Source organism: Rattus norvegicus, chromosome 2, assembly GCF_021556685.1.
Source record: "Rattus norvegicus strain SHRSP/BbbUtx chromosome 2, alternate assembly SHRSP_T2T, whole genome shotgun sequence".
NCBI lineage: Eukaryota > Metazoa > Chordata > Mammalia > Rodentia > Muridae > Rattus > Rattus norvegicus.
The window spans coordinates 118,124,190-118,139,783 of NC_141535.1; the positions used below are offsets into that span (position 1 = coordinate 118,124,190).

At 42.2% G+C, this 15,594-nt stretch overlaps 1 long non-coding RNA gene across 2 annotated transcripts in view; it reads right to left on the reverse strand.

Annotated features, from left to right (window-relative positions):
• LOC108350240 (uncharacterized) overlaps positions 1-15,594 on the reverse strand; it is an 80,629-nt gene that overhangs the window by 53,825 nt on the left and 11,210 nt on the right. The window contains exons 1-2 of one of the 2 annotated variants that reach the window (XR_015671534.1): positions 10,397-10,598; positions 8,504-8,562 (exon numbers count right to left, since the gene is read on the reverse strand). This is a non-coding gene — a long non-coding RNA (uncharacterized LOC108350240). Of the gene's footprint in view, positions 1-8,503; positions 8,563-10,396; positions 10,599-12,213; positions 12,409-15,594 lie in introns of those variants that run through there. The other variant, XR_015671537.1, reaches the window with a different exon arrangement.

The following is a 15,594-nucleotide window of genomic DNA, read 5'->3' on the forward strand; positions in this document are numbered from 1 at the left end:
AAAACAGAGACTGAAGGAACACCCATTCAGAGCCTGCCCCACATGTGGCTCATACATATACAGCCACCCAATTAGACAAGATGGATGAAGCAAAGAAGTGCAGACTGACAGGAGCTGGATGTAGATCGCTCCTGAGAGACACAGCCAGAATACCGCAAATACAGAGGCGAATGCTAGCAGCAAACCACTGAACTGAGAATAGGTCCCCTGTTGAAGGAATCAGAGAAAGAACTGGAAGAGCTTGAAGGGGCTCGAGACCCCAAAAGTACAACAATGCCAAGCAACCAGAGCTTCCAGGGACTAAGCCACTACCTAAAGACTATACATGGACTGACCCTGGACTCTGACCTCATAGGTAGCAATGAATATCCTAGTAAGAGCACCAATGGAAGGGGAAGCCCTGGGTCCTGCTAAGACTGAACCCACAGTGAACTAGTCTATGGGGGGAGGGCGGCAATGGGGGGAGGGTTGGGAGGGGAACACCCATAAGGAAGGGGAGGGGGGAGGGGGATGTTTGCCCGGAAACTGGGAAAGGGAATAACACTCGAAATGTATATAAGAAATACTCAAGTATATAAAAAAAAATTATTTCTCCTATTTTTGAGGTTACACTATAATTATACTATTTCCTCCTTCTCTTTCATTCCTCCAACCCTTCCAATATACCTCTCTTTGCTCTCATTCAAATTTATTAATTTTTGTTAAATGCATGTGTCTGTATACAACCTGCTCAGTCTGTATAATAATGTTGATGAATGTATGTTCTTAAGGCTGATAGTTCAGTATCAGATAACAAACTGGTGTGCTTTTTCCCTGGAGAAGACTATTTCTCCCATTCTCAGCATTCCTTAGTTACCCATAGGCTTTGGGTTTTTTGTTTGTTTGTTTGTTTGTTTGTTTGTTTTCTTGTCTAGGGTTGAGGCATTGTGAACCTTTGGTATGGATGATCATGTTTGGATAATCATGTTGGTGAGACTTTCTGAGTGTAGCTTAGACATTACAAGGAGTCACAGCTCACAACTCAGTCTCCCTGATCCCTTGGCACTCACGATCTTTCTGAACCTATCTTGTGCAATAGTCCTGAGCCTCAGGTGCAGCACTGTGTTGCAGATGTATCCACTGGGACTGAGCTCCGCAGCTCTGCATTTTAGCTGGTTGCAGTTTTCTGTAACAACCTTTATCTGTTGCAGGAGAAGCTTCCTTGGTGACAGATAAAGACTACCATTATCTGTGGATATAGGGACAGATGTTTAGAGTATCATTATGGATTATGCTGGTTTAGTAAACTTGTGGTTGCAGGCTCTCTTCCAAGATCCCTGACTTCACTAGCTCTGGGTAGTTACATTTTCAGTACCATGTGTGGTTTCCCTTTTGTTGAGTATATCTTAAGTACAATTAGACAGCTGTTGGTTACTGCCAAGACATGCATGCCAGCACACACCCTCAGGGTTATCCTGCCATGGTAATTGCTTTTGTGGTTCATAGGTATCATAGCTGGGTAGGACTATTGCTTGCTTCCCTCCTTTGGAAGCTTGCTTGGTGCCTTCAGGTGCCATAAATGCTACTATAAAACCCAGCTATAACCACTCCTTGGTGTGTTCCTGGAGGACTCAACATCATCCACAAATATTTACTCAACCATGTTTACTGTTGCTTCACATTAGAAATAACTAGACAACAACAACAACAAAAAATAACCTGAAAGTCCTTCAACTGACAAATGGACAAAGAAAATGTGATATACAGTACAGAATATTATTCGGCTATAGAGAAAAAATGCAACCATGGACTATACAGGTAAATGGATGGAACTAGAAAAGATTGGATTGAAGGAGGTAATGCAGACTCAGAAAGACAAATCTCGTATGTTTTCTCTCACTGGAGGCTCCTAGCACCAAATGTGGGTACGTATCCTAGAATAGCTGAAGAAACCAGGAAAGTAAAGGGGGACCATTGCTGGGATTGGGGGTGGAGGAGTGTGGTTGTCTGAATAAAAATGTCCCCCATAAACTCACAGGGAGTGGCATTATTTGAAAGGATTGGGTCATGTGGCCTTGATGGAGTAGGTGTGGCCTTATTAGAGGAAGTGTGTCACTGGGGGGTGGGCTTTGAGGTTTCAGAAGCTCAAGCCAGGCCCAGTAGCTTACACTCTTCTCTCTCTTGCTGCAGCCTGCCCATCTGGATGCAGAATTCTTGGCTACCTCTTCAGCCCTGTGTCTGCCTGCATCAGGCTATGTCTCATTCTGACAATGGACTAAACCTCCAAACTGTAAGCCAGCCCCAAAGAAGTGTTCTTTATTTGCCATTGTCATGGTGTTTCTTTGCAGCAATAAAACCCCAACTAAGAAGCAAAGCAATAGAGAGGGGAATCAAAGACAAGGAACAAAGACAGAGAGAGCGAGGAGAATAAAACAACAGTGAGAATGTCTGAAAGTGTCCTAAGAACACTATTATCTACCTAAGGGTGAGAAAAACTTGTAACACACAAGTCTGTGTATATATGTATGTATACAGTTTAAATGCAATCTTAGCTGGACAAAGATCATCTAACAAAACCCTAACGCTAGGCTTGAGAAGCCCCTTCAGCCTTGGCCCTGCTTATTTCCAAGTTGTGCTCTCGAGAATGCAAACCCAGGGCCATAAGTTCCAAGACAGACTGCAGAAGGGAAGTTTTGAAATAGGTCAAGAGCAGCCACAGCAGCCCCACAGCTCAGCGGGACTTTTCTCAAGATCCACAAAAAAACAACTCCACTTTTCTCCTATTAAGACTATATAAGAGGGCTGGAGAGATGGCTCAGTGGTTAAGAACACCCGACTGTTCTTCCAGAGGTCCTGAGTTCAATTACCAGCAACCACATGGTGGCTCACAACCATCTGTAATGGGATCTGATGCCCTCTTCTGGTGTGTCTGAAGTCAGCTACAGTGTACTTATATATAATCAATGAATAAAATCTTAAAAAAAAAAAAGAAAAAGAAAAAGACTATATAAGAGGTTCCAGCCAGGCAATTAGGTAAGGAGGTAGTAGGGAATGGCCAGATTCAACAAGAAGAAGCAAATTCGTTTATTTGAAGACATTTTGATGCCATACAGAGAAAACTCTAAGGAAGCTGCTAAAAACTAACCAGTTTAGCCAGAGCAGAAGACGTAGGGGTAGAATACTTGCCAAGCATGTGTTTTTATCCACTCCAGGCTGAGCAGTGGTGTCTACCTTAAATCCTAGCACTCGGCAATAGAAGCAAGTAGATTTCTGGGAATTTGAGGCCAGCTTGGTCCACAAAGCAAGTTACCAGGCCAGTCAGGGTGGCACGGTTAGGTGCTGTCTCAGAACAAAAGCTCTAAGTTCCATTCCCGGCATGACATGAGCTAGGTATGGTGCTGCATGCCCATAATCCCAGAACCCAGGAGGGACAGACAGTAAGAGCAAGGGTTCAATGGTATCCTCCACTACAGAGCAAGCTTGAGGTCAGCATGGGATGCACGAGACTCTGTCTCAGAAGGAAAAACAAAAACAAACAAACCAAAATACCAAAATGCAAGATAGGAGATCATTAGAGATTTTTCTCAATGTACAGTGGAGTTGTCTTAACAGGTGCTAGAGAGATGGCTCAGTGATTAAGAACTCTTGTTCTTACAGAGGATCCACATGACTGCTAACTCTGGTCTGCAACTCCAGTCCCAAGGGGATCTAACACTTCTGGCCTCCAGGGGCACTGCACAAACATGTGGTGCATGGATATATATGCATGCAAGACACCCATGCATATAAAAATAAATAAAATTCAGAAATATGTTAACCAATAGTGATAAAGATTGTAGGAATGGGACTCAGGGAGACATACAGTTTAGTGAACTAGACATGATAGAAATAGACTCCAGCTATAGTTAGGTGATTTCTTTACAGAATGTCAAGACCATTCGGTGGGTCAACATACTATTTACAAATGATCTTGTGATTACTGTACAATTCCATGTAAGAGAGTGAAGAATGGATGGTCTGGGAATACCACTCAGCAGAGTTCTTACCTAGCATGTACGAAGCCTGAGTTTGATCCCCAACAGTACCTGAACAAAGCATGGAAACCCAGCACCCAATGGTAGAGGCAGAAGTCAGAAGCTCATCCTCTGCTAAAAAGTGGATTTGAGTCTCGTCTAGGATGCCTGAGTCTCTACCTCAAAAATAAAATAATGATAGGTTAAAATTAAGAATTTAGAACCCCCACTCCTGGGCATATACCCAAAAGATGCTCCAATCTATAACAAGGACACGTGTCCCCCTGTGTTCATGGCAGCCTTATTTATAACAGCCAGAAGCTGGAAAAAACCCAGATGTCTCTCAACAGAGGAATGGATACAGAAAATGTGGTACATTTATACAATGGAGTATTATTCAGCTATTAAAAACCGTAACTTTATGAAATCCATAGGGAAATGGATGGAACTGGAAAATATCATCCTGAGTGAGGTAATCCAATCACAAAAGAACACACACAGTATGCACTCACTGATAAGTGGCTATTAGCCCAAAAGTTCGGATTACCCAAGATATAATCCAGACCACATGAAGCTCAAGAAGAAGGACGACCAAGTGCAGATGCTTCAGTCCTTCTTAGAAGGGAGAACAAAAATATTCACAGGAGAAAATACAGAGACAAAGTTTGGAGCAGACAATGAAGGAAAGACCATCCAGAGACTGCCCCACCTGAGTATCCAGCCCATATACAGACACCAAACCCAGAAAATATTGCTGATGTCAGGAAGTGCGTGCTGAATGGAGCCTGATATAGTTGTCCCCTGAGAAGCTCTGCTAGAATATGACAAATACAAAGGTGAATGCTCACAGCCAACCACTGAATTGAGAATGGGGTCCCCAATGGAGAGTTAGAAAAAGGATTGAAGGAGCTGAAGGGGTTTGCAGCCCCATAAATCTAACAATACCAACCAGTCAAAGCTCTCGGGAACTAAACCACCATCCAAAGAGTACACATGGAAAGACCCATGGCTCCAATCACATATGTAGCAGAGGATGGCCTTGTTGGGTATCAATGGGAGGAGAAGCCCTTGGTCCTGCCAAGGCTCGATGTCCCAGTGTAGGGGAATGTCAGGGCAGGCAAGTGGGAAGAGGTGGGTGGGTGGGTAAACACCTTCATAGAAGCAGAAGGAGGGGGGATGGGATAGGGGGCTTATGACAGGAAACTGGGAAAGGGAAACTTTGAAATGTAAATAAAAAAATAACCAATTAAAAAAAGTGAGAAGGCCAAAAAAAAAAATTAGAACCCTACCTCATATAATAAAGCTTCACATAGACGTAAATTCTAATTCTACATAACTTCCTGAATAAAACATGAGAGTGTTTGACCTTTGTTTTTTTATTAATTTTTGTTTCATATTGGTTTTGTTAATAGTTTGTGGGGACTGGAGAAATGGCTCAGCAGTTGAGAGCAGTGGCTGCTCTTCCAAAGAACTGGAGTTTAATTCCCATCACCCACAAGGCAACTTACAACTGTCTATAACTCTAGTTCTAGGGGATCCAACACCCTCACACAGACATACATGCCAGCAAAACACCAATGCACATAAAATAAAAATAAATAAAAATTTTAAAATTGTTGATTTGTTTAATGATTTATTTAAGTAGTTTCTTAGGTCTAACACTAAAAGTACAAGCAATCCGAGAAAGTGGTTCATCTAGAACATTCTCAGCAGCATGAAGGAATGGAATTCTCCACCACAGGTCAACTTTCAAAGCACCTTATCAAACACAAGAAGCCACAATGTACACTTTTTGATTTTGTACACTTTATTTAAATTTACAATAGGTAAATTCATAATGACAGAAAAATGAACAATCGTGACAGACTCAAAGGAGGTCAGCAAATGAGCATTAATGGATACCAGTGCCTTTCTGTGCTTTAAAAAGTTCTAAAATGTGCTTTGGTGTTGACCACACAATCATAAAAAATACTGAAATGCATGGAGTATAAACAGTAAAATGGAGAGCTATGTTGTATAGGATGTTTCTCAGTGAGTCTGCCTTTTAAAAGCAGGAATGTGCCCTATGCTAGTGCCCCAGGCCTAGGAGTCTACAGTGCAGAAATAGCAGCAGATAACACGGTGCTTGCAGTAAGTGACTTCGGCAGGACTCAATGTCTCAAGGGCACACTAGGCCACGACACTCCAATGCCTGAGTTCTGAGCTTCGGTCTTAAGGAAACACTGCTACTGTTTCTATAGAGATTAGCCACTGTGGCTAGTAGGATCAGAATCCTGTGCCCTCCCACCACCAAGGTTAGAAATTCAGGGTCCTGGGACAGACAGTCTGTCATCTAGCCAATTAATGGACAATCTAGCCAATGTCCTGTCTGTTCAGGACAGGGAAAGAATAGGGCATGGTATATTATCAAAGCATTCACCTAGCATGTTCCAGGCCCTAGGTTCCATCCATCGTAGCACTACATACACACACACACACACACACACACACACACACACACACACACACACACACACACAAAGTGGGAACAGGGTGGATAGGCCAGTATTAGTGTTAGGGGAGGAGGAGATTAAAAACGTTCCCCTGATTTATTCATTTATTTATTTGTTGTGTGTGTATAAGTCTGTGTGTGCATGCACACCAAAGCCTGTGTGTGGAGGTTAGATGACAACCTGTGGGAGTCGGTTCTTGCCTTCCACGGTGTGGGACCTAGGATCCTATTCGGGCTGTCAGCTTATGAGCAAGCATCTTTCACTCAGAGACATCAGCCCAAGGGGGAGGATTTTTAAGAACAGAGTCACTTAATATGCTTCAGGCCTGACCATAGAGGTAAACAAAGTGGGGAGCCCTGAAGTACACAGAAGCAATGGAGCCCAATGACAGACCCATGCCATTTTGTCTTCCATGCCCCTGAGAAAAAATGCATCCAATACAGAATATATTCTTCCTGAGGTAACCCAGGCTCTTTCTGTTATGCTTATGAATCATCATTGTACATCATAGTGTAGTCTATACGGTGAGACTTCAATGCCTAAGTTGCTATGCTAACACCACAATGGTCATTAAAAATATGATTTCTATGTGGTGTGATGGTGTTGCCTTTTATCCCAATACTTCGGAGGCAGAGGCCGGCAGATATCTGAGTCCAAGGCTAACCTGGTCTACTAGTGAGTTCCAAGATAGCCAGGGCTACATAAAGAGACCCTGCCTCAACAGTACTTCCCTCAAAAACCAACCAACCAACCAATTTATCACTGGGTGTGGCACCATGCCTATGATCAAAGCACCCAGGAAACTGAGAGCAAAGGGGTCAGGAGTTCACATCTATCCTCAGCAACATAGCAAGTCCAAGGCCACTGTGGGCCACACGAGACCTTTCTAAATTCAACTAAGCAAGGAAACTAAAACATAAAATACAGATTTAAATAAAATGGGAGTCCCCTGCTTCCTGCTCTCCGAGATTGGTGCAAGACAGGCAGACCACCGGCCTCTCCTTCCTGGGGAATTACTTCTTCATTTAACTCCTCACATTCTCAGCTGTTCTGCTCACTCCTCCTCCCTGGAGCACCATGGAAAGGGGAGAGAGGGAAGCAGAAGGTTCTTGAGCAGCTGGTACTATTTTAGGATAGTTTTAGGCTCTGATTTAGCAGGTGCTGAAAGCTGGGCGTGTCCTTAAAGACTGTCTCCTGCACTCTGTGTAGAGCCCTCTGGAAATCTCTGCAGCCGCAGCTCTCCTGACTCAGCCATCTTTTCTCTTAATGCTTCCGGCATCTCTGTGGCTGCTGGAAACAGGAACCCATTTCTCAGAATCTGTATGGAAGCCTGCACCTTCCCAGGCAATCCTGAGAAGATGTATTGCTACGAGAAGTTAATTATACACTTTCTTACTGCTTACATTAATTAACCATAATTTAAAGATATCTGTAAGACAAAGGCATTCTCCCTGACTGCTGCCCTCTACTTTATTTCTTCCTTTATTTCTTTATTTCTTCCTTCTGTCCTGTTTATATTTATGAAAAAGAAGTTGCTAATTGTTTGCTTGTTTGTTTTAGGAGGTGTCAGTGGCCCTGGTTTGGGAGCTGAGGCTTAGTGTCCCTTTAGTCTCAAGAGGAAGAATAACAGGAAACTCACTTGTTCATTAATTATCAATGAGAAGTGGAATGACAGGGCTGGAATATGGCTCAGATGGTGGCACTTGCTTAGCAACGTGAGGCCCTGAATGCCCTCCATCTGCGATATCACACAAATCTGTCGTCAGAAGTTCAAGGTTGGCTATACAGCATGTTTGAGGCCAGCCTAGGCTACACAATACCCAGTAACAAACACAAAAGATAATGAAGAATTGTTTGCTGAAATATTGAGAGTGGGAGTTGAAGAGATGATTCAGTGGGTAAACTGACAAACACAAGGGATCTGAGTTTTGTATCCTTTCTTAGTTACTTTTCTGTTGCTATGAAGAGACACTATGACCAAAAAGGAAGAATTCAATCATTTAATGAGGGCTTTCTTACAGTTTCAGAGGGTGAGTCCATACAGGCATGGTGCTTGAGCAGTAGCTGAGAGCTTACATCTGACCCACAAGGCAGAGAGAGAGAGAGAGAGAGAGAGAGAGAGAGAGAGAGAGAGAGAGAGAGAATGAACAAACTTGGAATGGTATAAGCTTCTGAAACCTCAAAGCCCACCCCTAGTAACACTGGTCCTCCAGCTAGACCACACCTCCCAATCCTTTCCAAACAACTCCACCAACTGGGGCCCAAGTATTCAAATGCATAAGCTATGGGGGCTATTCTCATTCAAGCCACCACATGTAAAAGCCAGGTAGGACAGCACACAGCAGGAGCCTCCCTGCTTTTGGGAAATGCAGATCATAAATAAGATCCTCTTTGGGAGCTCCAGGCCCGCCAGCCTGGCCAAAACTGCCTTGGAAAATAAGGTGGAAACTCATAAAAGAAACCTAACAAAACCTCTGCCCTCCACATGCATGCGAACATGCAGAGCATGCAGAGAACACTCATGAATGTCGGAAGCCTTAAACCAAATCCCGTCAGAAGCAAAAATAATTTCAGATCTTTCTTGTTGAACCTTGAGTTTTTTTCCTGGGGTTAGCAAATTTATTTCCACTCTATTTTGGAAACTAAATAGAATGAGTCTGTGTTTGAGTCAGTGAGTATAAGTTATCTACCTGCTTACAAAACTGACGAGACATTTGTTAAAAATCTAGAACAGGGCTGGAGAGATGGCTCAGTGGTTAAGAGCACTGACTGCACTTCCATTGAATTGCTGAGTTCAATTCCCAGCAACTACATGGTGACTCACAACCATCTGTAACAGGATATGATGCCCTCTTCTGGTGTGTCTGAAGAAAGTGACAGTGTACTCATATAAATAAATAAATCTTTATTTTAAAAAAATCTGGAACAAAGAGCAGTGATTTGAGGCTAATCTGTGTGTCAAACTAAACACAAAATGAGCCAAGATGAACTCCAAAATAATTGCTATTTTCCAATTCTATTAATGTCATAAATGTCATTAATATACTCTCTTAAAGAATATTCTAACAATTCCAAAGTACATACACACACACACACACACACACAAACACACACATAAACACACACACACATATACACTCACAAACACCCAGAATCACACACACAAACACACACACAGAGAAAGGGTTATGCCACATTAGATTTTTACAGAAATAATCTCTTGAGAAGATAGTTTCCTTTTTTTTAAATTTTTTTAAAGATTTATTTATTATATATAAGTACACTGTAGCTGTCTTCAGACACACCAGAGGAGGGCATCGGATCTCATTACAGATGGTTGTGAACCACCATGTGGTTGCTGGGATTTGAACTCAGGACCTCTGGAAGAGCAGACAGTGCTCTTAACCACTGAGCCATCTCTCCAGCCCATAGTTTCCTATGGCTTGTACTCTGAGCTAATAATTTGTCCTGAGAAATTTCCAAGGCCATGAACAGAGCTCATTTGAACAACTACATAATATTCAATAGTAGATTGCAAAAACTGTCTTCATCCAAACAATTAATGAACGCTTACACTCCTTCGAGTTTTCGAGCTTTATACAAAACAGTGCAACAAATAACAGATGTTCCTATAGTCACGCTCTTTTTGAGGTAGCATCTCACCGTTTAGCTAAATGTCCTGAGACTTACAATATCTCCTGCAGTACTGTATATCTGCTGGCTTACAGGAGAGCTATGACTGCACACACCACTGCTGAGCCAGCACAGCATTTTGTGCACTGACGGCACTCACAGTCCTTAGAGCCCAGCTCAGAGCTGTGTGCCTAGTTTCTATGTCCTGGGTAGCTGCTAGCTGACTCTGGGAGCAGGTTCTCTATCCTCCTCTGCGTCACCCTTTCCCCAGCTCTCTACCTTCCACACTTGAATGTTCCAGTTGTTCAGAATGTCAGGACACGCCTCCCCAGTCTTGGTTCCTCTGCACTCAGATCTGGGTCCAAGCCATGAGACCCAAAAGTTGGGTTCATAAGCAGCTCTTTTAAGCAACAACACTCTTTACCAAGCCACAGCTGAGCTTCATTACAAGGGAAGACTTCCATTACATTTTTTATTGGCTGAAAGAAAACCCTACCACGCTTGGCTTCTTACGCGGTCTATAAATAGACGTTGTCATTCAGCAGAAAGGAAGCAGAAATATGATAAGTTTTACATAAGGTTCGGGGTCACTGTGGAGCACTGTATTGCCCGAGCACTACAGCGAGCCTTAGCCACAACTCTCTACCTGGCAACTGTGGAAGAAAACTTGTAAGAGAACCAAGGTCCGAAGGCATCAGAGTGTATTTTTAGACTCCCATGGAGTCATGAGCCGTTCTTTTCAGGTGTGGATTTCACATATTAAAATTCAGTGATCAGTTTTCCAAATTTCATCAAAACCCTTTGGGGAATAATCATAGAGAAAAGCACCTGCAGGGTGGGAGGCAAGGCCTGTCTGTAACCAGCAATGTTTGAATTAACCCCAGGTTTATGCTCCTTGGTGTTTCTACCTGTGTCCTGTGGTGCCCTAGGTCTCCCCAAGCTGCTAATTGTCAAGGCTCTGTCCTCTGGTGTGCAGGCCTGGGAGGAATGCACACCCGTGCTCACTGCCAGCAAACACAAATGCCAGGTAATGAGTCAGACAAGGGCAGCTGAAGATAACATTCTGCTGTTTGTGTCTAAGGAAATTTGTTGAACAATATTTCCTACAGGGTTGAATTTCATTTCACCATATTAAGAGAGCAAGCTTTCAGAGATTCTGTAAAGAATTTTCTTACAAGAGTGTAGACACAGTTCAAGCCTCTCAGTTAAATGTTTTGTTTGTTTGTTTTTAAATGGTTCCGATGGGAGATGGCTTGGTAGGTGCAAGGTTGGCAACCTAAATTTTATCCCTGTAATGTCACTTAAGGTTGGATCGAGAGAGCCAACCCCTGCCTCCAATAATAAGTAAATAAGCAAATTGCTGTGTTTAAAGACTTAGCTATGCTCTGAGCTTTCTTACTAACATTCAGGTAAGAATCCTTGGGATACTGTGGAAAACATCTTGCACTGAGGCACAGAGATAGAATTGAGTGCTTAGTAGACGTGAGACCTGGGTTCATTCCCCTACACCAAATAGATATGCAATACGTGATACAGGTGACTCCGCCTTGTCAAGACCAAACCCAACCCTTGGGTGCTTTCTTTGTACATGGCTTTGTGTCTCTTAGCCCCGGTGCTTAAAATCCACACTAAAATTTCTTAATAAACTCCAACTGGACAGCACTCTACTAAATGAGCTACATTTCCGGTCCCTTGAGCGTTTTTTTTTTTTTTTTTTTTTTGTTGTTGTTGTTGTTTGTTTTTTTGTTTTTTTGTTTTCGTTGGTTTGGTTTTGTGTTGCCTGTAATATTCATTAACTAAAAAGTAAAAGTGTGCTGGGCTCATTATCATAGATAAGCAAACAATTGTTATTAGTAATGTAGGTGTACTGGGCGGGTTATCATAGATCAGCAAAGGGTTGTTATTAGTAATGTTGTCATGGCATGTCTAAATGGCAGGTCTTGACCTCTTTATGCCATCAACTATGCTTAGTTAGCAGATCTCAGATGTTTGTTTGTTTTTTTTTAATTAGAAAAGATACAACAGAACAAAAGGGAATAAAAATTAGGAAAGCATTTATAAGCCAAGAGTTGTGTGTGTTGGGAAGTTTCACTTACCTGTTTATGTATGTGCTAGATCACCTTGAAAAATATACGCTGACTCCTGGTTTAGACTTTCAAAGGCTTGAAAGCAGTCATGTTTACTTATTAGTTGCTTTGAAAATGCTCCCAGACCTTTCCACAGGACAAGGACACTTCACAGCAATCAGAAGTTAAACCAAAGGGACTCCATTTATTGCTGACATAAAAGATCTGCAAAATGAAACAAACATTATTAAAAGCTTTAGGGTACAAAATGCACCAAATACCCAAGGAGTGTCGACCATCTTGACATCTCTACAACGAAAGAAAAAAGGTAGTGCTGGCCTAAAGTGTCTGGAAATGAAATATTGGACTTACTCTCCTGTTTATCCTATTTATAGAAACCCATTACATCTGCTGAATGCCAGTAAATTGAATTAAAAACTTGGTCCATATCACAGACCAGACCACACGTTTCCTCTGCACTTTAGATAGATATGTAACTAATACACAATCCTTGTGACTTATAAGAGATGCACTTACCAGAGGACAGAGCTGCCAATCCTCATGGGCACTTTTGCCTCACAGAGGTGTAATGCCTTCTGTTTCTCAACAAAGATTCTGCTAGCTCTTCTTTGCCTTTTTAATCTCATTTATTTTATAGCTTTTCAGGCACATCATACGTGCAGTTCTTAGGCAAGCTTGGCTGATAAGTTTCTACATTGGGCAGCAGGTAGGTACTAGCAGGTGCTATCTCGGGCCCAGCGTTTTCCTGTCCCTTTGTAGCTCTACCCAAGTTGATACAGGCACTTCTGAAAATGTGCCAATGCTCACACATACAGTGATATAGTAATATGTAAAATGAAATAAAAAGAAGTGATTTCTTATCATAGTAACTACAGTATGCGTTTATCTGTGTGTATATGTGTGTGTGTGTGTGTGTGTGTGTGTAGGCCCATATACCATGGTGTGTGTGTGTGTGTGTGTGTGTGTGTGTGTGTGTGTGTGTGTGTAGGCCCATATACCATGGTGTACATGGGCATTTGGAGGCTGGAACACAACTTTCGAGATTTAGATCTTCACCACGTGCATGTTGGGAATTGAACTTGGTTGGTGGGCTTGACGGTGAGTGCCCTTATGCACTGATCCATCTCACTGGCCCCCATAAGAACGTGTTCGGAAGTTCAGAGTCAGTGGGCTCTACCAAACCAAACCAAGCAAAGCAGTGACACTTGTGGGTTGTATTTGTCACTTAGGAATTCTCCGTTAGTGGTTAGTAACAAGAGTCCACCTTCCTTGTTGTTTTCCTCACTGTGCTTTGGGATTTCCAAGTTACTTGAACATTTGACCTTTTTCACTGCAGTAAAAAAAAAAAAAAAGGAAATGTGACATTTGCTTCTTCTTGCATAGAATGCAGGGCCTCCTTCCGGGCTATGTGAACGTGCCTTGCTCCAGGCTGTAGAGGGACACAGTCTATCTCTGTGGGAGCCTCCCCTGCTATGTGATTGATCCCATACTTGGTCACTAGTCATGTACAAGCTTAAAAATATCGGAAACTCTCTATAGCCCACACATCAGACTATCACACAGTACAAGTGTCATACATTCTTGTACAGAGAGCCAAACCTTGGCATTTTTGTCCATTTTCACAATTAAATACTATCACTTAAAGACACATATTAGAAGCCAGGCATCCTGGTACCCAACATAACCTGTTAATTGAGAGGCCAGAGCAGGAGAATTGTTGAATCCTAAGACTTCGAACCCAGAGCCCATTTGGAATGAGTACTCACCCCGCTCCCAAGGCTCTGTTCCCCACACGGATATTTTTGCATTGATAAAAACAGAAACAAACAATAACCTCCACAGTATTTTTGTCTAGAAAACAGGTACCTTTGCAGTCATTAGTGTTTTGTGGGTTTTGCTGTAGTTTGTTAAGGGCTGGGCACCAAACCTGGGACTTTGCCTCAACCAATGCCTTTGCCTAAAGGATCAAAAAGACAAAATTTGTAGTCGTTCTCCAGAAATGCCATTTACCAAGGACACGCTTTTCCCTAAGAAGATAATCAGTAGGAATGAAAAAAATGTTTCAATTTCACAACCTCCTCAAAATCTGTTTAGAAAACAAGAACAGGGAAGGGGAGGGGTTAGGGGGATGTTGGCCCGGAAACCGGGAAAGGGAATAACATTCGAAATGTAAATAAGAAATACTCAAGTTAATTAAAAAAGAAAGAAAGAAAGAAAGAAAGAAAGAAAGAAAGAAAGAACAGAAAAGAAAGACGTCATGTCATGTGACTTTCAGAAAACCAACTGGGGTGGAATATCAGCCCTGCTCACGCGAGGTCATCACTGAGCTCTTCACCACGTGATGACCTACAGAAGTTGCTTTACTGGATTTTATGACAAAATTTAAGCCAATACTCATTTTAAAAAATAGTATAGGTTTAAAAAAGAGTATTTAACAGATAGTATGGCTTTATTTTTCTTTTGAGACTAGCTATCACTAAACAGCTCATGCTGGCCATGAACTGCAAATGCTCCTGCCTCAGCCTCCAGCGTGGAGCCTGTGCACAGGCTACAGTGCAGTTGGTGAAGTAAGTAATTATGGGTAAGTGCCTAACTTCATTTGATATTTCCCAAGTGTGTCCTGCTCCCATGAGTAGGCTCCCATGGCAGTGGGCTGTCACCCTGGCTGCATTTGTCTGTCTGTTCGTTGTGACAAGGTCTCCTTTAAGCCAGGTCAGCATGAACGAGACCATCCTGCCTCCACCTCCCAAGTGTTGGAATGACAGCTGTGCATGATGGCTACTTCTCGACTGGTTTTGTTTCTCAGAGAACAGAATGAAAGACTCACAAAGGAAAGCAAGCAAGCCAAAACAAGCAAACTAGTTAAAGCAGGTGAAATGCTTCACTAACTCTAAAAATAAAATAATAAAAAAAAAAAATCAAAACAGAGGAAAGTCTGAGTAACTCAAGTTGGAGCGGCCATTTTCGCCCTGTCCCTGTCCAGCTGCATGCCCCTGTGGGAGAAGCCCCTCCTCAGAACGTCACTCCATGTGTACTTAAAGCAAAACATTTTAATCACATTCACATGCAGATTAGATGGGCTCTACCCAATTTCTCTTATCATAATCGACTGGCGCTGTGCTTCGGCCATGCTCTTGTAGTTTTAGAATAATTTTCTTTGATGCACCTTTAATAACATTATGAAATGTAACTTTTCAAAATGTTTAAGAAGACCAATTCCCTCTCTTCTTATTAACTTGTGAAAACATTAGTCGGTAAAAGTTTTTTAAGTTATTTATTTTTACGGTTTTTTTTCTTTAAATTCCTCTTAGATAAGAAATCCGGGGGCGGGTGCAATTATATTTGCTGCATTTCTAAGTCATTTTACTTGTTATCCCAAATACTTTAAAC